Source organism: Lissotriton vulgaris, chromosome 1_1 (genome assembly GCF_964263255.1).
Source record: "Lissotriton vulgaris chromosome 1_1, aLisVul1.2, whole genome shotgun sequence".
NCBI classification, from domain to species: Eukaryota; Metazoa; Chordata; class Amphibia; order Caudata; family Salamandridae; genus Lissotriton; species Lissotriton vulgaris.
Window position 1 is genome coordinate 506,278,365 of NC_141685.1, and position 24,800 is coordinate 506,303,164.

Here is a 24,800-nt window from a genome sequence, read left to right on the forward strand (position 1 = left end):
CTTCCACATGTACTTGGGCTTGTACTTGCACATGTGGTTGTTGTTGCGGCTGTGGTTGTTCAACACTCGTCAGATGAGTTACAACAACCTGTGTTGATTGAGGGACATTGCTGCTACTTTCTTGCGATGAGCCAACATCAATGGTCGATGGTGATTGAACAACTAGACTAAGTGCCTCTGCAGCACTCAAGGGCTTGGACTTAAGTTGGCGTGGTGGTGGCAATGAGCCCAATGGTGCGGGGGTGCTGCTCCCAGCTTGGTCCCCAGCAGATCCCGCTGCTGCTGCAGGCATACTGTTTTTTTTACTCCCAAAAAATTTGGCGGGCGGCACACCAGTCTCCTTGGTAACTTGCTTCTTCTGCTCCTTACTGGCAACTTTCTTGCTAGAGGAGCTACGGGTAACTTTTTTTGGCGCCATCTTCTTCAGAGGTCAGAACAGCAGGCCGCAGTTGCACGAGTTGCAGAGTTGTCTATGGCCAGACGTGACGCCGCGTGACGTTATGCTGCACACACACACCGCTACAGGACTTCTCCCTGGCACTGGTGGTTCTCTTGAGTCTTGTGCACCTAAAAGCAATGGAAGACAGAGGAACATCAGTTCAGTTATACACCCCAAAAACTCAAAAACCACATAAAAATCAGCACAATCCCATGCCATCGAAGCCCTCCATGATGTTTAAATTCAAGACACCCAACAGAAAGACTAGGCCCATGCACCACTCACTACCCCCGGGCCTAATGTATGAAAGCTAGGCAAAATGGGTTCAGGCCTGAGAACACTGCCTGCATTCAAAATGGCCCCTTGCCTGCCAGCACATGCCCAGGGCATGCCTGTACCAGCACTCAAAATGGCCCCCACCCACATGGCCTGTCCCCATGAACACCCCAAAAAATCGAAAAACACAGAAAAATCAGCACAATCCCATGCCATCCATGCCCTCCATGATGTTTAAATTCAACACACCCCACAGAAAGACTAGGCCCATGCACCACTCACTACCCCTGGTCAAAAGGCCCCAGCAACAGCCCAAAAATCGAAAAACACTGAAAAATCAGCACAATCCCATGCCATCCATGCCCTCCATGATGTTTAAATTCAAGGCCCCCACAGAAAGACTAGGCCCATGCACCACTCACTGCCCTGGTCAAAAGTCCCCAACAACCGCCCAAAAATCGAAAAACCCTGAAAAATCAGCACAATCCCATGCAATCCATGCCCTCCATGATGTTTAAATTCAAGATACCCCACAGAAAGACTAGGCCCATGCACCACTCACTACCCCTGGTCAAAAGGCCCCAACAACACCCCCAAAATCGAAAAACAAAGAACAATCAGCACAATCCATGCCATCCATGCCCTCCATGTTTAAATTCAAGACACCCCACAGAAAGACTAGGCCCATGCACCACTCACTACCCCTGGGCCTAATGTATGAAACTAGGCAAAATGGGTGCAGCCTGAGAACACTGCCTGCATTCAAAATGGCCCCTTGCCTCCCAGCACATGGCGAGGGCCTGCCTGTACCAGCACTCAAAATGGACCCCACCCACATGGCCGGTCCCCATGAACACCCCAAAAAATCGAAAAACACAGAAAAATAAGCACAATCCCATCCCATCCATGCCCTCCATGATGTTTGAATTCAAGACATCCCACAGAAAGACTAGGTCCATGCACCACTCACTACCCCTGGTCAAAAGGCCCAAACAACACCCCAAAAAATCGAAAAACACAGAAAAATCAGCACAATCCCATGCCATCCATGCCCTCCATGATGTTTAAATTCAAGACGCCCCACAGAAAGACTAGGCCCATGCACCAGCCACTACCCCTGGGCCTAATGTATGAAAGCTAGGCAAAATGGGTGCAGGCCTGAGAACACTGCCTGCATTCAAAATGGCCCCTTGCCTCCCAGCGCATGGCCAGGGCCTGCCTGTACCAGCACTCAAAATGGCCCCCACCCACATGGCCTGTCCCCATGAACACCCCAAAAATCGAAAAACACTGAAAAATCAGCACAATCCCATGCCATCCATGCTCCCATGATGTTTAAATTCAAGACACCCCACAGAAAGACTAGGCCCATGCACCACTCACTACCCCTGGTCAAAAGGCCCCAACAACAGCCCAAAAAATCGAAGAACACTGAAAAATCAGCACAATCCCATGCCATCCATACCCTCCATGATGTTTAAATTCAAGACACCCCACAGAAAGACTAGGCCCATGCACCACTCACTACCCCTGGCCAAAAGGCCCCAACAACAGCCCAAAAAATCGAAAACACTGAAAAATCAGCACAATCCCATGCCATCCATGCCCTCCATGATGTTTAAATTCAAGACACCCCACAGAAAGACTAGGCCCATGCACCACTCACTACTCCTGGTCAAAAGGCCCTAACAACAGACCCAAAAATTGAAAAACACAGAAAAATCAGCACAATCCCATGACATCCATGCCCTCCATGATGTTTAAATTCAAGACACCCCACAGAAAGACTAGGCCCATGCACCACTCACTATCCCTGGTCAATAGGCCCCAACAACAGCCCAAAAAACGAAAAACACTGAAAAATCAGCACAATCCCATGCCATCCATTCCCTCCATGATGTTTAAATTCAAGACCCCCACAGAAAGACTAGGCCCATGCACCACTCACTGCCCTGGTCAAAAGGCCCCAACAACAGCCCAAAAATCGAAAAACACTGAAAAATCAGCACAATCCCATGCCATCCATGCCCTCCATGATGTTTAAATTCAAGATACCCCACAGAAAGACTAGGCCCATGCACCACTCACTACCCCTGGTCAAAAGGCCCCAACAACACCCCAAAAATCGAAAAACACAGAAAAATCAGCACAATCCATGCCATCCATGCCCCCCATGTTTAAATTCAAGACACCCCACAGAAAGACTAGGCCCATGCACCACTCACTACCCCTGGGCCTAATGTATGAAACTAGGCAAAATGGGTGCAGCCTGAGAACACTACCTGCATTCAAAATGGCCCCTTGCCTCTCAGCACATGGCCAGGGCCTGTCTGTACCAGCACTCAAAATGGACCCCACCCACATGGCCGGTCCCCATGAACACCCCAAAAAATCGAAAAACACTGAAAAATCAGCACAATTCCATGCCATCTATGCCCTCCATGATGTTTGAATTCAAGACATCCCACAGAAAGACTAGGCCCATGCACCACTCACTACCCCTGGTCAAAAGGCCTGAACAGCACCCCAAAAAATCGAAAAACACAGAAAAATCAGCACAATCCCATGCCATCCATGCCCTCCATGATGTTTAAATTCAAGACGCCCCACAGAAAGACTAGGCCCATGCACCACCCACTACCCATGGGCCTAATGTATGAAAGCTAGGCAAAATGGGTGCAGGCCTGAGAACACTGCCTGCATTCAAAATGGCCCCTTGCCTCCCAGCACATGGCCAGGGCCTGCCTGTACCAACACTCAAAATGGCCCCCACCCACATGGCCTGTCCCCATGAACACCCCCAAAAATCGAAAAACACTGAAAAATCAGCACAATCCCATGCCATCCATGCTCCCATGATGTTTAAATTCAAGACACCCCACAGAAAGACTAGGCCCATGCACCACTCACTACCCCTGGTCAAAAGGCCCCAACAGCCCAAAAAATCGAAAAACACAGAAAAATCAGCACAATCCCATGCCATCCATGCCCTCCATGATGTTTAAATTCAACACACCCCACAGAAAGACTAGGCCCATGCACCACTCACTACCCCTGGTCAAAAGGCCCCAGCAACAGCCCAAAAATCGAAAAACACTGAAAAATCAGCACAATCCCATGCCATCCATGCCCTCCATGATGTTTAAATTCAAGGCCCCCACAGAAAGACTAGGCCCATGCACCACTCACTGCCCTGGTCAAAAGTCCCCAACAACCGCCCAAAAATCGAAAAACCCTGAAAAATCAGCACAATCCCATGCAATCCATGCCCTCCATGATGTTTAAATTCAAGATACCCCACAGAAAGACTAGGCCCATGCACCACTCACTACCCCTGGTCAAAAGGCCCCAACAACACCCCCAAAATCGAAAAACAAAGAACAATCAGCACAATCCATGCCATCCATGCCCTCCATGTTTAAATTCAAGACACCCCACAGAAAGACTAGGCCCATGCACCACTCACTACCCCTGGGCCTAATGTATGAAACTAGGCAAAATGGGTGCAGCCTGAGAACACTGCCTGCATTCAAAATGGCCCCTTGCCTCCCAGCACATGGCGAGGGCCTGCCTGTACCAGCACTCAAAATGGACCCCACCCACATGGCCGGTCCCCATGAACACCCCAAAAAATCGAAAAACACAGAAAAATAAGCACAATCCCATCCCATCCATGCCCTCCATGATGTTTGAATTCAAGACATCCCACAGAAAGACTAGGTCCATGCACCACTCACTACCCCTGGTCAAAAGGCCCAAACAACACCCCAAAAAATCGAAAAACACAGAAAAATCAGCACAATCCCATGCCATCCATGCCCTCCATGATGTTTAAATTCAAGACGCCCCACAGAAAGACTAGGCCCATGCACCAGCCACTACCCCTGGGCCTAATGTATGAAAGCTAGGCAAAATGGGTGCAGGCCTGAGAACACTGCCTGCATTCAAAATGGCCCCTTGCCTCCCAGCGCATGGCCAGGGCCTGCCTGTACCAGCACTCAAAATGGCCCCCACCCACATGGCCTGTCCCCATGAACACCCCCAAAAATCGAAAAACACTGAAAAATCAGCACAATCCCATGCCATCCATGCTCCCATGATGTTTAAATTCAAGACACCCCACAGAAAGACTAGGCCCATGCACCACTCACTACCCCTGGTCAAAAGGCCCCAACAACAGCCCAAAAAATCGAAGAACACTGAAAAATCAGCACAATCCCATGCCATCCATACCCTCCATGATGTTTAAATTCAAGACACCCCACAGAAAGACTAGGCCCATGCACCACTCACTACCCCTGGCCAAAAGGCCCCAACAACAGCCCAAAAAATCGAAAAACACTGAAAAATCAGCACAATCCCATGCCATCCATGCCCTCCATGATGTTTAAATTCAAGACACCCCACAGAAAGACTAGGCCCATGCACCACTCACTACTCCTGGTCAAAAGGCCCTAACAACAGCCCAAAAAATTGAAAAACACAGAAAAATCAGCACAATCCCATGACATCCATGCCCTCCATGATGTTTAAATTCAAGACACCCCACAGAAAGACTAGGCCCATGCACCACTCACTACCCCTGGTCAAAAGGCCCCAACAACAGCCCAAAAAAATCGAAAAACACAGAAAAATCAGCACAATCCCATGCCATCCATACCCTCCATGATGTTTAAATTCAAGACACCCCACAGAAAGACTAGGCCCATGCACCACTCACTACCCCTGGGCCTAATGTATGAAAGCTAGGCAAAATGGGTGCAGGCCTGAGAACAATGCCTGAATTCAAAATGGCCCCTTGCCTCCCAGCACATGGCCAGGGCATGCCTGTACCAGCACTCAAAATGGCCCCCACCCACATGGCCAGTCCCCATGAACACCCCAAAAAAATCGAAAAACACAGAAAAATCAGCACAATCCCATGCCATCCATGCCCTCCATGGTGTTTAAATTCAAGACACCCCACAGAAAGACTAGGCCCATGCACCACTCACTACCCCTGGTCAAAAGGCCCCAACAACAGCCCAAAAATTCGAAAAACACAGAACAATCAGCGCAATCCCATGCCATCCATTCCCTCCATGATGTTTAAATTCAAGACACCCCACTTAAAGACTAGGCCCATGCACCACTCAGTACCACTGGGCCTAATGTATAGAAGCTAGGCAAAATGGGTGCAGGCCTGAGAACACTGCCTGCATTCAAAATGACCCCTTGCCTCCCAGCACATGCCCAGGGCCTGCCTGTACCAGCACCCAAAATGGCCCCCACCCACATGGCCTGCCCCCATGAACCCCCCCCAAAAAATCGAAAAACACAGAAAAATCAGCACAATCCCATGCCATCCATGCCCTACATAATGTTTAAATTCAAGACACCCCACAGAAAGACTAGGCCCATGCACCACTCACTACCCCTGGTCAAAAGGCCCCAACAACATCCCAAAAATCGAAAAACACTGAAAAACAAGCACAATCCCATGCCATCTATGCCCTCCATGATGTTTAAATTCAAGACACCCCACAGAAAGACTAGGCCCATGCACCACTCACTATCCCTGGTCAATAGGCCCCAACAACAGCCCAAAAAACGAAAAACACTGAAAAATCAGCACAATCCCATGCCATCCATTCCCTCCATGATGTTTAAATTCAAGACCCCCACAGAAAGACTAGGCCCATGCACCACTCACTGCCCTGGTCAAAAGGCCCCAACAACAGCCCAAAAATCGAAAAACACTGAAAAATCAGCACAATCCCATGCTATCCATGCCCTCCATGATGTTTAAATTCAAGATACCCCACAGAAAGACTAGGCCCATGCACCACTCACTACCCCTGGTCAAAAGGCCCCAACAACACCCCAAAAATCGAAAAACACAGAAAAATCAGCACAATCCATGCCATCCATGCCCCCCATGTTTAAATTCAAGACACCCCACAGAAAGACTAGGCCCATGCACCACTCACTACCCCTGGGCCTAATGTATGAAACTAGGCAAAATGGGTGCAGCCTGAGAACACTACCTGCATTCAAAATGGCCCCTTGCCTCTCAGCACATGGCCAGGGCCTGTCTGTACCAGCACTCAAAATGGACCCCACCCACATGGCCGGTCCCCATGAACACCCCAAAAAATCGAAAAACACTGAAAAATCAGCACAATTCCATGCCATCTATGCCCTCCATGATGTTTGAATTCAAGACATCCCACAGAAAGACTAGGCCCATGCACCACTCACTACCCCTGGTCAAAAGGCCTGAACAGCACCCCAAAAAATCGAAAAACACAGAAAAATCAGCACAATCCCATGCCATCCATGCCCTCCATGATGTTTAAATTCAAGACGCCCCACAGAAAGACTAGGCCCATGCACCACCCACTACCCATGGGCCTAATGTATGAAAGCTAGGCAAAATGGGTGCAGGCCTGAGAACACTGCCTGCATTCAAAATGGCCCCTTGCCTCCCAGCACATGGCCAGGGCCTGCCTGTACCAACACTCAAAATGGCCCCCACCCACATGGCCTGTCCCCATGAACACCCCCAAAAATCGAAAAACACTGAAAAATCAGCACAATCCCATGCCATCCATGCTCCCATGATGTTTAAATTCAAGACACCCCACAGAAAGACTAGGCCCATGCACCACTCACTACCCCTGGTCAAAAGGCCCCAACAGCCCAAAAAATCGAAAAACACTGAAAAATCAGCATAATCCCATGCCATCCATGCCCTCCATGATGTTTAAATTCAAGACACTCCACAGAAAGACTAGGCCCATGCACCACTCACTACCCCTGGTCAAAAGGCCCCAACAACAGCCCAAAAAATCGAAAAACACAGAAAAATCAGCACAATCCCATACCATCCATGCCCTCCATGATTTTTAAATTCAAGACACCCCACAGAAAGACTAGGCCCATGCACCACTCACTACCCCTGGTCAAAAGGCCCCAACAACAGCCCAAAAATCGAAAAACACTGAAAAATCAGCACAATCCCATGCCATCCATGCCCTCCATGATGTTTAAATTCAAGACACCCCACAGAAAGACTAGGCCCATGCACCACTCACTACCCCTGGTCAAAAAGCCCCAACAACAGCCCAAAAAATCGAAAAACACAGACAAATCAGCACAATCCCATGCCATCCATGCCCTCCATGATGTTTAAATTCAAGACACCCCACAGAAAGACTAGGCCCATGCACAACTCACTACCCCTGGTCAAAAGGCCCCAACAACAGCCCAAAAATCGAAAATTCCAAAATGTTAGTTACAGCAACTGTAATGCCCCAAACAAACTTACTTGTGAAATTTCTAATCCAAAAGTGATCCAAAGAAAGTCAAAAAGGCCTCAAATCCAAATATCCAGCAGCATCCACAAAAAGTAATCCTTCCAGGTCAAGATCCGAATGAAAGTGACCAGCACATGAAGAAAGCACTGGGAGGAGCCTCCTGGACAGGAACAGGAAGTTGTAGACTGTGGGGCACTTCCTTCCTCCCCCCCCCCCAAAAATGGACTCCTTGCAAAAAAAAAGTGCAGGCAAATGTCAACCTGAGGAGTTATTCTGATAAAAATCATCATTTTCAGAAGGTTTATGCAGCTTGCTGGTGGATTTCTTGTGCAGAATTGCAAATTCTGCATTTCGCGAGTGCAAGATTGTTGCTGCCCGCCGCATCTACGTGTTCACAATTGCGAACTCTCGCGATGCGTGCTGTGCAAGGTGGCAAGCCGCGATTACATAATCGCGGTCGCCAAACTCCCGCAGGATCCCGCAGCAAGATCCAAAATGGCGCAGCACTCGCAAAATATTGCGAAAAACAACTCGGCAAACGCTGAATGACGGTAAGTGAACGCCGCACGCCGCAATATTGTATCACCAAGAAAAAAAATCCGCTGCGTGCAAATTTGCGGATTTTCGGTAAATTCGCGAGAGTTCCCGGATGGCGAATTTAACGAAAATCCGCAAAATCCGCGAGCGGAACGGATTTTCTGCCCATGCTTAGTAACAATTACTGTTCCCACTCCAGTGAGTGCAACAGTAGGGAAAGTGTTGGATAGCGGAGGGGTAAAAATTACTATTCCCACTCCAGTGAGTGCAACAGTAGGGAAAGTGTTGGATAGAGGAGGGGTAAAAATTACTATTCCAACTCCAGTGAGTGCAACAGTAGGGAAAAGGTTGAATAGCGGAGGGGTAACATTTACCTTTCCGACTCCACTGAGTGAAAAGCAGGGAAAGTGTTGGATAGCGGAGGGGTAAAAATTACTATTCCTACTCCAGTGAGTGCAACAGTAGGGAAAGTGCTGGATACCACACGAATAAAAAAATAAAACATCAACATTTTTATTAAATTTAATTTCCATTATTAACATACATAATATTGAAATTTAAATATATTATTATTAAAAAATATAATAAACATTGATTAATTACACATTGCTTAACACTATTATATCCACAGCACACACCTAAAATTAAGAACACAATTACAATTATTAATTATTAATTAATTAATACAAAAGAATTAATAAATAATTTAATATTCTTCAATAAACAATACATTATTTCCCACCCTTTCCACTATTTACACCAATAAACACCACAACACACACCTAAAAATAATTAAACAATTACCATAATTAATTATTAATTAATTATTTAAATTAATTAACAACTAATTGTCAAACAATTATTAATAAATTAATGTACACTTTTAACTCAAGAACATCACAATTATACAATTATGAATAAATATAAATTATTTAAAACATTTAATATAATTACATTTCTTCCCACCCTATTCCACTATGAACCCACAACCCGCTATAGAACTAAACACTCAAAATTAAATTAAATTTGTTTTATTAACTTCTATAAATAATAAATAAAATCTATATAATTAAATGACTTCCCTCCCTATTCCCCTATAAACCCACAACCTGATACGGAACTAAAAATGCAAAATTGTATTTTAAAAAATATATTAACTACTAAAATGTTAACACATATAATAAAAATAAAAACAATTCTCATACAAAATACTAAAATACATAACATTAATAATAAATTCATATTTTTAACAACTTTATTGTGAGCGATATTTAACACTTGCAATTTATATTACTTATCTAACAATCGATATTCTTGAGCATGCACGTTGTGCATGCAATAGCAGGGGGGTACCGCCATGGGCACCCCCCATTCCCCCTAATGTCCTGGATGCCCGCAACAGGCCCCCACATGCACACTCCGCATGGCATGTCACCGCCTGCATACTGATATGGATGGCCGTGTCTTACAGACTCCGCTGACATAACAATCCCTTTTTCCTCCCGGTCACCTGTTTGACTGGCGGAAAACCAGCAGATGGTCTTTCCGTCCACCGGGGTCCCCCCGCCATCCTAATATGGTGGGGGGAAATTGGTGGGGGGCGGGGAACAATGGCAGGCGGATCGCCACCGCCATATGGGCGGTGGCGATCCGCCCGCCAATATAATAGACCCCATAGTGGGGATTCTTGTGTGGGTCCCTCCATGTTGAGAGTTATCAGCAATTTAAGCTACAAATAATCTGGGTGTCTCACAGGGCTGATTGTTGCCTAGAATGCATCATCCTTGTGTAATGCACACATGGGTTTTGGGTAACAAACCACCAGGTTCCCTGCTTCTAGCTGATAAATTAGTGCTGAACCTGTGCGTGGCCAGAAGGCCTTGGGGATCAAAAACTGATGATTGCAAAAAACGGAATCACTATGTAATCACTGAAGTTCTCATTCCTATATTGTTTATCTATGGGGGAGTGACAGCTCTTCCATGTTCTCATGGGTTCAGGAAAATAAATGGGATTTGGGAGGTAGTGGCACATGGAATGGCAGGCAATGGATCATAAATTGCAAAAGACACAATGCATGGAGTGAAAAACATAAAGTTTTACCTATGCCAGATCTATAGACACTGCATATTTATTAAATCAGTAGGCTAATTAGGGAAGCATAGCGTTTCAGTGGTAAAAATGTCACAATCAAAGTGCTAATCTTGATCGGCGTAGTGAATTCCATGCCTTTTTGAACTCTGTGATATTAAGTACCTCATTTACTATATATATATATATATATATGTGAGGCAGTGCAGCAAGCCTTCCTGCTGTGCTGCTGTGCCTCAAAATAAAAGATTAGAAATGAGCCGTATACCTACATGATAAAGCTCTCCCCTGGGCACAAACAGCAGCTGTGCACCAACACAGTACCCTTGCGCCATAGTGCAAGAGTGGCCGCATTGCAGGTATGAGTGTTTATGTGCAGGAGGGAAACTATCCTGCACACAAACAATCATTAGAGACGATATTGCTGATAATATTTCTATGAATATACATTCTTAAATGTAGGATCAAAGAAACAGAATATTTAGGTTATCATTTATGGTTTGGTATCGCCTGCTATTGTGGCAATTGTTTGTTTGCCTAAGTGCCTCCTTCCCATATGTTGGGAACCACTTTGGGAGAAAAAAGACCAAGGAGCGTATTTACGATCCCGCTACACCGCCGGAGAGTCTCTTTTTGGGACGCTCCGTGGCGCACTTTGCGTGGTTTTAACACCTTGGTTGCTAGGTGTTTTCCCCCTCCTGTGCTGGATTTTGCACTTTTGCTGGCACCATGACGAGCTCAGCTCGTCATCAGCACACGACACCCGTGGGTGATGACGAGCTGAGCTCGTCATCAGCATCGAAAGGGTTAAATGGCCTCATCAAGGCAGAATAAATCACGGCGTTGCCTTACCCTGCGCTTGGGAGGCGTTACTTGGGCATTGCAGTGGTTTTTTTTACACAACACCCATGGCTTTTGACACTGCCCCAGATGTACAAGAGTATTTCAACCTGGGGAAGCGTCAAATCCTTACATCTCCCATGGTGATGTGTAACGAGGAGAAATTTCTTTATTTTGGCTCTTTATTTCCTCTTTCTATGCGTGCTTTCTGCAGCACACATAGAAAGAGGAAAACCCCTCTTAGGATTGTTTATGTGCAGGAAGGTGTCCCTTCCAACAAAAAAACAATCCTGCCGACAACACAGGCACCCTTGCACGATAGTGCAAGTGTGCCTGCGTTGACGCTTGGCATCTGAAACAGCACGGACGCAGGGAGAAAGGACAGGAATGCACCGTATTGCTTAAATACAGTGCCTTCCTGCCCCTTCACTTCGGAGTAGTGCAGCACAGCAAGATGACGTGCTGTGCTGCCCTACGCCAAATCCCGGTAGATAAGGTCCCTAGACTCCATGTCTGTCATAGCAGCATGGAAGAAATATTGCTGTATATGAGTTTATTGTAGATTCCCAGGGAACACATACAACATGTTTCTGACTTGCTGGGAGTCTTCTCCCAGTATTAGAGAACTTTTCAAAGGTTTCTTTGGAAACTACCATAGTCTCAGTCGTAGGTGGCAGGCCTTCACAGAAGCAACTCCAAGGACAAGGCCTCAGAGAGTCCAGCCTCAGTTATTGCAGCCTATTCATGCCATTTCCGATGGCATCATGTTCCACCAATTGGGACTTCCCGATTCAGAGCAGCATTTCCACCTTCCACTACCCCTTAACGAGGAGTGGAATGCAGAGGGAGATGTAGGCGACATCTGACTTTTTTGGCTCATATCCTATTACCACCATACTCTTAATGAGGCTCAAACATTGCGTGGCTTAGAAGCAATTTGTTTCAGTCTGCTGCTTATATGAAACGAATCCAATGTCTGAGGGTGTACCAGTCTATATGGGGCTACTCTGTTCAATTCAATTAGCATTAGTACTTATTGTATAATTCACCACAAGTGTTCTTGGTCTTGTCGAGCCAATGTATCCACTGTTGATAGTTATCAATGACCTTCAATTAGACTGAAAACATTCTCCTAATGTGGGTCTATCTCGGAACTGGCACCATCTGGAAGTGTCACAAAGTTGTGCCGTATGCAGTTATTCGTTTATCTTTGTGTTTGTTATTTCGCTTAGGGCCATATGTATCAAGATACCAATTAGCGATTCTGAAATAGTGATTTGTAAGAAAATGCTATTTCAGATTCGCTAATTGGTATGTATCAAGAAAACCACAATTTTTTTGTGATTTCTTGATATTCCTTAATTGCGAATTTGCAATTAAGGAATACTTTCCCATCCATTTCTTTGGGCCTCCTGGCCCATAGGAAGGAATGGGAATTTATTCTCAATTTGCGATTCGCAATTTGCTAATCGCAAATTGAGAATAATTTCAAGGGTGTTCAAAGGACACCCTGTTGCACCCGTGAAATAAGTATGGGCGCACATGTGGAGCACATACATGCCCCAAGGGCATGTATGTGCAACTTGAAGTTGGTGGTAATTTGCAATTCCTTAGGGACAATTAGCAATTTCTTTTAGATTCATACATTGCATTTAAGGAATCGCAAAATTTGCGATTCCTTAAATGCAATTGCAAAATAAGGAATCGCAAATTTTGCAATTCCTTATTTTGCACTGGATGTTCATTCATACATCCCATTTACCAAATTCGCATTCGATCTGGGTTTAATACATTGTGGCTTGGCAGTTCGGTCTGGACTGTTCCCATGAGGCACAGGGTCAAGACTGATTTGCATATGGCCATGTCTGAACTGGTGTGGCTTGGTGAGCAAAATAATTATGGATTAAACCCAGATCTGGGACTGGGGGTGAATATTTTGCCATCGTGCAACATTCCGCCCATCATCTTGTGTGTTATGCTGTTCACCCTATGTGGGAAGGGTATGCCCAGACGTAGATCCCGTGTTCACTAAGCCATTGGAGTCAAGCTATCCTTGACAGTTTGGTCTGGAATGTTCCAATGAGGCACAGGGTCAAGACTGATTTGCATATGGCCATGTCTGAACTGGGGTGGCTTGGTGAGCAAAATAACGATGTATTAAACCCAGATCTGTGACTGGGGGTGCACGTTTTGCCATTGTGCAACATTCCATCCATCATCTTGTGTGTTTTGCTGTTCCCCCTATGCGGGAAGGGTATGCCCAGAAGTGGGTCCCGTGCTCACTAAGCCACTGGAGTTAAGCTATCTTGGCTGAAGACGGGTGATAGCCAGAATCCGGTCCTAGGATGCTTGATTCCGGTCCAGGGAAGACATGGCTTGGCAGTTCGGCCTGGACTGTTCCCATGAGGCACAGGGTCAAGACTGATTTGCATATGGCCATGTCTGAACTGGGGTGGCTTGGTGAGCGAAATAACAATGTATTGAAACCAGATCTGTGACTGGGGGTGAAAGTTTTGACATTGTGCAACATTTCATCCATCATCTTGTGTGTTTTGCTGTTCACCCTATGTGGTAAGGGTATGCCCAGACGAGGGTCCCGTGCTCACTAAGCCACTGGAGTCAAGCTATCTTGGCTGAAGACGGCTGATAGCTAGAAACCGGTCCTAGGATGCTTGATTCCGGTCCAGGGAAGACATGGCTTGGCAGTTCGGCCTGGACTGTTCCCATGAGGCACAGGGTCAAGACTGATTTGCATATGGCCATGTCTGAACTGGGGTGGCTTGGTGAGCAAAATAACGATGGATTAAACCCAGATCTGTGAGTGGGGGTGAATGTTTTGCCATTGTGCAATATTCCGTCCATCATCTTCTGTATTTTACCAAATAATATTGAACATGAGTCAGCAAGTTATACCCGAACTATGAAGCCACAGTGCTCCTGTGCTTTTACTACCCTTGATATGGTAATCCCAGATTCAGCCAGGGGTAGGAGCCTCTGCACCCTTATTTGGTACAATTTTGTACTTTTTAGTTACTCTGCTGAACAAAGTGAGGGCCTCAACTCAGGACACACCCCATCCAGGAACTGGTACTGTGTCCCCCCCCCCCCCTCAAGTAGGTGCAGGCACAAAGGAACGGGGTGCTCATATGGCAATTGATAGAGGGGAAAGAAAGCTGCCCACTGGACTTGAGGGCAGTCTGTGTTGAAGTCGGGCAGACTGCCCCCGGGGTGTTCACTGGTGCAGAGCCCTCGCAAGGCTCCTAGCCTCACCGTGCAGCAGAAGTCAGCAGGCAGACCAAACTCAGTCCCCTGTCTCCAAAATGAGCTGCAAGCAGCTGGCCGCAAACGTGTGCCGAGAAGCTTAGCCCCCCGCCAATCACCGGGGGTTGAGTGGGTTAGGTTGCAGCCACAGGCTGCCAAGAAGGACCTGTTCCTGTGCTCCTCGACTCACTCCTGTCTGAGGACAACATCTCCTCAGTGGCCGGCCAGACAGGGCGGAGTCTCTGTTCCTGGAGTAACCCAGCTGGGGCCTTTCTTAGTTGCTGCCCGCTGTCCCACACTGGAGAGGCAGGCCGGCCCTGTGTTAGCTGACGTGCAGATTCAGCGCATTCAACCCCATCTCCCTTTGCACCTCCCACTGGAGAGTTGGTTGCTACTGCAATGATGGGGGGAGGAATTTGCACTAGAGGTATCCTGCGATGTAGCAGGGTGGCTGCAACAACGAGACATTCTTTGCTTAGTGTCTCCAGCAGCCTAAACCAGAGGATCCTTCGCACAGCAACTGCCAGGGGGAGGGAAAGCATTTTCTCCACAATAATCTCTTCCCCCCTTCTGCTCCAGTTAGCAGGACTGTCGCAGCGCTCACATGAGCTGCGATATGGGACCTCTCAGCAGCACTCACACGTGCTGTACTAAGAACTAAAGTGCTCTTCATGGGCTTTCACCTTTTTTTGGCAAAACAGTAAGGTAGTAGGACAGTCCAGTCCTTTTTCTGCTCCAACAGGGGCAGTGACTGCAGGTTGTCCCAGCCCACACATATCAGGGGCAGTGCACCTCACACAACTCTGCTACATTCCTTCCAGGCAAGTTTCCTTTTCGATCCATCAAGGATCTTGTCATGAAGTCTTTTATCTTCCTGAGACTTCCAACAGGAGGCCAGCACACACACAAGCCTTTGGAGATTCTTCACAAGCAGGATACCACAGCAGGGCAAAAAGAATCATCCCTTTTCCTCCAGCACAGATAGGAGTAGCAGCTGCAGGCCAACCCACCGCTCGCTCAGAAAAGGCAACGCTCCTCACACAGCCCTTCCGCTTTTCATCTTGGCAGAGTCCTCCTGTTCCTGGAAGCAATCTAAAGACTGGGGTTTTAGGTCTAATAATTATACCCCATTTTGTCATTGTTCTCTTTGTTGTAAGGGCCTCTGAACCCAGTCCAAACCAGTCCTGTTCCCCTGGTGCAGCAGGAGCACATGGGGCAGAGATAGCATTGTGAAAAGGAGACACAGCCTTTTCAGGAGAAAACAAAGCTCCCCCCACCACCTCAAATGCAGACCAGGTCTATTCACCCCAGAGATGAGTCACCCAGGCAGGGCACACCTCAACCCCCCTGGTGACTGTATAGAGTGAATGCACATCCCCAGCTCCTGTCAGTCCAACACCAGACGCTGAATACACAAACAGTCAGAGGCAAACAAAATAGTAAAGTAAGAAAATTCTCACTTTCTAAAGGTTTCAATTTCAAACACAGAATTTAAAAAACACCTTTACAAAAAGGCGAGTTAATAAATTCTAAGTTCAGAGAGCCTAAACTCCATTTTCCTATCTTGACCCTACTGCAAGTTACACATGTAAAACTGCTACAATGCAACCCCAATGGTAAGCCTATGGGACAGATAGCCTTTCATTAGTGAATACTGAAATACACAGCATTTCACTATCAGGACATGTCAGACACAGACATACATGTCCTACCTTTCACGTACATTGCACCCTGCCCATGGAGGTACCTTGGGCCTACCTTTGGGGTGTCTTACATGTAAGGAAAGGGAAGGTTTCAGCCTGGCAAGTGGGTGCCCGTGTCAGGACAACATGGCAGTTTACAACTGCATGCGTAGATACTGATGAGGTAGGTCTGAGATACATTTATTGGGCTACTTATGTGGGTGACACAACCAGTGCTGCAAGCCCACTAGTAGCATTTGATTTACAGCCCCTGGCATACACCGTGCACTTTACTAGAGACTTACCAGTAAATCAAATATGCCAATCATGGACAACCAATCATTGTCACAATTTATACAGAGAGCATATGCGCTTTAGCACTGATCAGGAGTTGTAAAGTGCCAGGAATCCTGTAGCCAATGAAAAAAGGGTCAGAAAAATAGGAGGCAAAACACAAACAGTTTGGGAATAAACCTGTCAAAAGGGCCAGGTCTAACACTGGTAGATTAACATTCTTTAAAGCAGATGTAACCTTGACCTTCTTGCCAAAACGGTAGGGTTATTGTCATCAATTTTCTGATGCCCTTGTAATGGAATAAGACCTTTGGAATCACTGGTAAGTGAGGAAAGACACCAGTGTGGTGCTTGGGAAACCACCCACTATGCACCCTGTACTTGAATTCTAGAAAGAGGAAAACTCCTCAAATTATTGTTTTTGTGCATGAAGGTGTCCCTTCCTGACGAAAAACGATCATGCGAACAGCACAGACCCCCTTGCACCATGGTACAAGGGTATGGTGCAAGGGTTCCTGCATTGGCACAGGGCTGCTGACTAAAAGGACAATAAATTGGCGTAGGGCAGTGCTACAAAATGACTTGCTGCTCTGCCCTACGCCAATGCTTTGTAAATATGCCCCTCTGCTTTTCCCCTTTCCGATGAGGTGTGATACACCTCATAATTAAGTAAGACGGGGACAAGGTAGAGATGTAGAGGTAAAGTGTTCTTAACTCGCTGTGTTTTCGAAAATCTTTCTTGACATGCAATTATAAATGAGTTCTTCTTCAACTACACCAGTGAACTTTTATGTGAAAATGTATGACTCCACATGAAACTTTTTGTAATTACATATCAGTCTGATTTATTTCGTCCAATTTTTTTTAGTCACTTTTTAAGTCATTTATAATTGTTATTGCTGTTACTTGGTTCAAGGTATTAGTATCATTTTACACACAAAAACAAATTGCTTATAGTAAATCTTTATATAGGCCTCTGATCACCAACCTCACCAACACAGTGAAAAATTGAAGAAAGGAAAATAATGAGTAATGCATATATAGCAGAGTGTGTTGACTTTCTTCTAATGACACTGGTTTACACTTCATCGCGGAATTATGTCATATCCTTTGACAAACAAACATGGGACTAAATAATTAATTGTGTTGCATTCAGAGGATACGCCATGCAATGTTTGCCCTCATCTGTCTTGCTCAACACACTGCAGCTTGTGTTCGAGAAATAATGATGATTCATGACACTAGTAAAAAAGATATTAGTAGCAATGTGCCTCTTTGGCTGTGTGCCTCTGTACTGCGTATGCACATTTACAGTATGATTTGATTGATTCGGCTTGGAAAATATAACGGGTGCTGAACATGCCATTAAAGTGGTCTCGTGGTGGCTTAACATTGGAAAAAGGAAATTAGGAGGTCCCAGCAAGATTGTTTCTACGAAGTACCACATCGAATCTTCCTAAATCTTGGTTTATTATCGATAAGAGTCGCTGCTCATTAATAATGCACTTTTGGAAATGGGAAGAAAGGAGAGCTAAATTTGGGTCACAAAACGCATATACATCGTTTTCATCTGTGTTAGGCATTTATTCGGACAAAGTTAAGAACCTGCTGTGACCAGTCCAGCCCTCTTCGGGCTTGCTCACCTCAGAGTTAAAGGCAAAAACGAGGAACATTCGACTTACACAAAAATATATATTTATTTATAACTTTTATTGTATTTGACTTTGCTAAAATCAGTTCAACATGATTCCAGTTCTATGTTGCGCGTTTTTTATCTGTTCTATATTTATTGTACTTGCTTATCATTTAAATGCATGAATAACAATATTCGTGAGATAACCTTAAAAAGGACAATGTTATGGGCGGGAACCTATAAAGCTAAACGTGGCATTGCTAGGTTTGGGTGGTTTGATGGTGAATGTTTGGCTAGAGAAACATTCTTGACTTCGTAACTTTAAATGCCAGGTGACGCAGCACTGCTAGAGACAGTAAATACGTGGTGTAAATCTGTATGAACAGCGAAAAACCACTATATAAACTTAAAGCCTTGTGGATAATCAGTGAAGACATTGGAGACAGATATAAAAATGGTCTGGATGTTGGTGTTAATCCAAGTACATATTATGAAGCATCCTTAAGATACAATGGGGCATATTACCAAGAATAAGCGATAATTATCGCTAAGCTTGGTTAGCGGCTATAATTTTATCGCTGTGCTTCGCCTATTTTTATGGCTTAGAAACCTTGCTATTATCAAGGTTTTTCTCCTAAGCGATAAAAATCGGCCGAAATGCATGAATATTGCTGAAAAGTCAGCGATATTCATGCATTACCGAGCTAATGCTCTTAGCCATGTTATCCACCTACCTTTGGATAACATGGCTAAGAACTGCTCTGGGCAGGCGTTAGCTTTTGGAGATATTCGCGCTTACCGCAAATATTTCCAAAAGTAGGTAATAGGAGATAGCAATGTTAGCGACTGTTTCCAGTCGCTAACATCTTGGCACGCCCACTTTGCATGTCATTAGCGATAATTATCGCTGACATGCAAAGTGGGCCTCAAGATGATCGCTATCTCCTACTAGCTATCGCTAACTGGTGTTAGCGACAGCTAGGTAATAGAGCGATAAAATTATCGCCGCTTTAGCGGGAAAAATTCTCGCTAAAGCGGCGATAAGGCCCTTGGTAATATGCCCCAATATTTTACTGGCCTCTGTAAAAGGCTGGGTACGATGATTACAAGCATCACAATTATGTACATGATGCAGTTAACCACACTGAAGAATATTAGGATTAATATGAGGTCATGGTACAATGGTACAGAAACAGTCAAATGCGATAATGCACCACGACAATTAGCAGTAGGTTAAAGTGTTTTCCATTGCACGTAAAAGGACGGTGGAAACATGAAATATACCATCTACCTGGGGAAAATAGCCCAAACTCACTTACAAAAAAAGGCATGCATGAATGCATACATTTTGTATTTGAGTAGCACAAACCTAACCGTAGACAAATAAAATAATCAGATCTTTCGGTTTACAGACACATAACATTAAATGGGACCATTAAAGTGTATTCAAGGATAATTCAACAGAGAAGAGAAACCTTAACAAAACGACTCAGAAAGAATCATTCTACCAGGGCCTTGATTAGGAGTCAGGTAGAGCGGGATTACCGTATGGAATTGCACTCGGCCCGATTTAGAGTGGGCAGCTGTTCCCACACCTAGGGCCTCATTTATGAGGCCTTGCGTAAGTTTTGCGCTTCCGATGTGTCACTTATTGTGACGCATCGGCGGCGTAAAACATGCCTCCTGTTGTGCACTATTTACAAAGTGACGCATCTAAGCAGATGCGCCTCTTTGTAAACCTCTGCGCTACATTATACCTGTGTCAGGTATAATGTATGCAAGGGGGCGTTCCCCCCGCAAAAAGCCTCGTAGAAGTGACGCAGTGAAATCTATGAGATTTCACTGCGTCACTTCTAGGACGCTGTTGCGTTGCCCCATGTGAAAGGACGCATTGCTGGAGTTTCATCACTTTTGTGACACACTCTAGCAATTCGTCACTTTTGCGCTTACAGATACGTCAGAAATACTGACGTATCTGTAACTCCTTGCGACATGATGCGTCATACATTAAATATGACGCATAGGTATGTCGCAAGGAGTGCGCACCGAGAAGTGACGCATATCTGCTTTCATACAGCGATGCGTCATTTCTCATAAAAGAAGCCCTTAATTTTTTCATCAGTAATTTTGCTCGGAAAAGTTGCATGAGATTTTTTTAGGGTGGGGATCATACAATACCCACTAAAGAAAACGTGCTTACCCCTCCCGCCTCTATTACCTCCACCCCCAACTGCCCCTGCACCCCACCACTAGGAAGAATCCTATTTTACCACCTGCTTATAGCAGTTGGTAAAATTATACATTCAAATTAATGGAATTAGGAATCTGTGTGGTTTTAAGACCAGTAAATCCAGTCTCTTATGCTAATTCCCCATCTCTGATCACATAAAAAACCTCTTCAGAGATGTGTGGATCACTTTTGGCCCTTTAGCCAACACTCACAAAGCCTTTATTTTTGTAAGCCACAGTTTGGTAGAGGGCACCATTTTGCTGTTCGATTCATAAACTTTTGCAGCCGAGTAGATTCGTTGACAGGAAGTCCTGGATTTCTGTCAACATACATTCTGCGTGCCTGTCAGGGTAACAAAAGCGCGAGACGATTAAGTTCCGCTTGCATGAAACCAAGAGAGACTTGGAATGCGAATTGTTGCCAAGATTTGGTGCGTGTCTTTATAACCCCAAAGATACATTCTACAAATGCAGGTGAAAGACAGGGAGAGGCAAGATATCCACAAAAGCGACATTAAAATACATTAATCCCTCAAGTCTGACACATTTTCAGATTGCTGTCCCAGCACTTGCTCTGTGTAGGGAAACCTGAGTCTGACTCAAGGGGTTACTGTTGAATGGTAACCGTTTGCCACCAGCCCACTGTGCATCGGTTTTTTCCAAGACGGTGCATTATGAATTATGCAATTTGTATCTTTAAAAAGAATGGTCAAAGTAAACAGGTCTCACCCATGCAAGATCTATTGGCTTTGTCAATGTTTTTAGCCATGTTGTACAGCAGCGCAACAGCTTTGCAGCATGATTTAAAGTTGAAAAAAACCCAATAAAAGCGATATGTCGCATGCCGCTTGACTGTGTCATATCGTTATTTTTAAAAACTGCTTTACAGCATGTATAAAAAGCACATCAAAAAATCCAATGGAATTCGCATAGGCTTTACCAGCGCTTGATTATTTTGTTTACAAGAGATTTTGCAAGTGCAGGCAAAACCCAAGGACATAGGGGCCAGATGTACATAGCTTTTTTGAGGTTGCAAATGGCCTGATTTGCAAAAGTGCAAACAAGCCGTTTTGAATGTAGTAAACCCTATTTTGCGATTCAGTAACCTACTACAATTTGCAAAATGGGTTTGCAATTCGCTATTATGAAGTGGCGTGATGAGGGTGTCCCTTCCTAATAGCGACTTGAAGTGGTATGTGCAAATGTTTTGCGACTGAAATGTGGTTGCAAAAAATTTGCATTTTACCACCTACTTCAAGTAGGTGGTAACCAATTTGCAAACAAGAAGGCGTCCCCCAGGGACCCCTGCCCCTTTGTGAATGGTTGTAGAAACATCTTTTTTTTAATAGAAGGCAGTGGTCCTCTGGACCACTACCTACTCTTTAAAAAATAAAAGAAAACTTTTCATTTTCTTTTTGAAACAGATCCCATTTTCCTTTAAGGAAAACTGAATGCATTTAAAAAAAAAACCATTGCTTTATTTCAAAGCAATCGGAGTCATGGTGGTCTGCCTATCGCAGCAGACCATCATCCTTTCGATTTTAGTGATTCCCAATGGGTCGCAAATTGTGATGTACCTTATAAATACTAGGGTCAGATGCACATAGATTTGTTTGAGATTCTCAAATATAAAATTTTTGTGATTCGGAGGGCGTAGAGATCTACACCCAACCCGAAATCCTCAGTTGCTTTCTGAGCTACTATGAAAGAATATATCGAAGTAGGTTGTCACCGGACACCACCCACATTGATGTTTTTCTACAGGATTTGCCTATCCCCGCTCTGGAGCCTGAACAGGCGAAAGAACTGGGGAGAGACGTGGAGCTGGGGGAGATTCGCAGCGCTATAAAAAAGATGGCACGGAACAAGACCCCGGGCCTGGACGGACTTCCAGTGGAGTTTTACTCCACCTTCGTTGACCTCCTGACCCCGCGGCTTTTGATAGTCTACAGAGAGGCGAAGCGTCTGGGGCGGCTCCCGGGTTCGATGTGTGAGGCCCTAGTGGTCCCCTTGCTCATACCCGATAAGGAGGGCAATGACCCAGCATCGTACAGGCCGCTCTCGATGCTTACGGTCGATTATAAGATCTTAAGTAGCATCCTGGCCTCTAGATTGCTGGGCCACATGTGCTCCCTAGTGCATAAGGACCAGGCGGGCTTCATCCCTAAGCGTAACACCACCTTAAACATACGCCGTTTGTTCCGCCTGCTGGAGGAGGACCATGGAGAGGCCCCCCAACCCATGATCCTATCAATCGACCTGGAGAAGGCCTTTGATAGCTTAGAGTGGGAATACCTCCGTAGGGTGCTTGGTTGTTTTGGACTAGGGGAGGGGTTCTTGCGCTGGACTAAGGTGCTATATGCCTCGGCGATGGCTAGGGTGATTTCCCAACAGTACCAAGTGGAACGAGGTACAAGGCAGGGCTGCTCACTATCCCCGCTACTCTTTGCGCTGGCAGTGGAACCCCTAGCGCTATTGATTTGCACCGGAGCCCATTATAGAGGACTGCGGACCTTATCAGGGCACCAGTACATTTCCCTTTATGCTGACGACCTATTGCTTTTCCTGGGGGATGCTGGAGAGGCATTGGCCGGGGATGACACAGTGCTCACTGCCTTCGGTGAGGTGTCGGGCCTCAGGGTGAACTGGGCGAAAACTTGTTTGTTCCCGGTTCGCGGGGGAGAGTCCCAACCCAACACCCCTAGAGAGATCAGGTGGGCGCCTAGCTGCTTCAAATATCTGGGGGTTTACGTGTACCACAGCCCTGCTGACATCCTGGAGGGCAACATTTCCCGATGCGTCCGGGCACTGAAGGGTAGCATGTCCTTCTGGGCCACCCTGCCCCTATCGGTGGCAGGACGTATAGCATTTCTGAAGATGGTGGCCCTTCCTCGACTGCTATATTATTTCCGGACGCTTCCGATCTGGATCCCACCGGCAGTCTTCCGGAATTTGAGCTCACTGCTAGTGGCATTCCTCTGGGGATCGGGCCGCCGCAGAGTTGCGCTTAAGACCCTAATGAGACCTAAAGCGGAGGGGGGGCTAGCTGTACCTGATTTTGAAGCTTATTACTTGGCCGCCCAACTGCAGACCTACACCTAGGAGATAGCGCAGGAGTTTCGAGGATCAGAGGACGAGCGGGGGCTGGGCATTCCCAGACACGTTCTATCCTATATTGCGCTGCAACAGACGCTGGCCCTAAGGGACCTCACATTGGAGGAACTCACTATTAGATCGTGCTGGAACCGGGTGCAACGTAAGTCGGGAATGAACCACCCGTACGCCCCGGAAATCCCACTCGGGATGCTCATGGCATTACCTCATGGAGGCGATTGGTCACAACTGCTGGCTTAGGAGGACGCGGGCATACAGATCATAGGCGACCTTTATGAAGATGGAGTGCTACTGTCTTTCCAGGCGCTTCTGGACTGCTTCGACATCCCCCGGGGCGACTTTTTGCTCCATGCGGCAGTCACGAGGGCACTCCATGCGCACTGGCAGACTGGTTTTGAGGAACCACAGACGTCAGCGGCGTGTCAATATGTTATGATGGCGGCGGGAACGATCAAAGCGGTAACGTGTTTGTACTCCAGGATGGTCAACAAGAGGTTGCCTCCGTTGGACACACTCAGGACCCGGTGGGAGACAGACATAGGGAAGGACATCCCGAAGACCACGTGGGCCCAGCTGATGCGCCGGGCCTGGAAGAGCACACGTAACGCTCGGTTCCAGTTGGTCCACTTTTACATATTACACCGTGCCTATCTGACCCCGGAGAAGATTCAGAAATACTTCGCCTCTGACACGGCGGCCTGCCCGAGGTGCCGGACGATAGGGGCTGACCTCATTCATATGCTGTGGTCCTGCTCCGCCCTGTCCTCGTATTGGATGTTGATAGGGGATACCCTTAATAGGGTAACAGAGCGGTCCCTACAATTTGACATTGCAGTGGGGATCTTACACTGGTTTCCTCATACCCCCAAAAACAAAGTTACCAGCAAATTTATTGATATGGGGTTACTCCTGGCAAAACGGAAAATAACTCGACACTGGAAGGCACGAGTTGGTCCAACGGGCACAAAATGGCGCAATGAATTTCTTAAGTGGGCTGAGGGAGAGAGCACCCTGCGATACCAGCTAGCGAGGCAGCGGCAGAATGAGAAGGCGCTAGAATCAGCACAGGCGTGGGAGACATTAGTGCAGGCCCTGCGTGATCACAG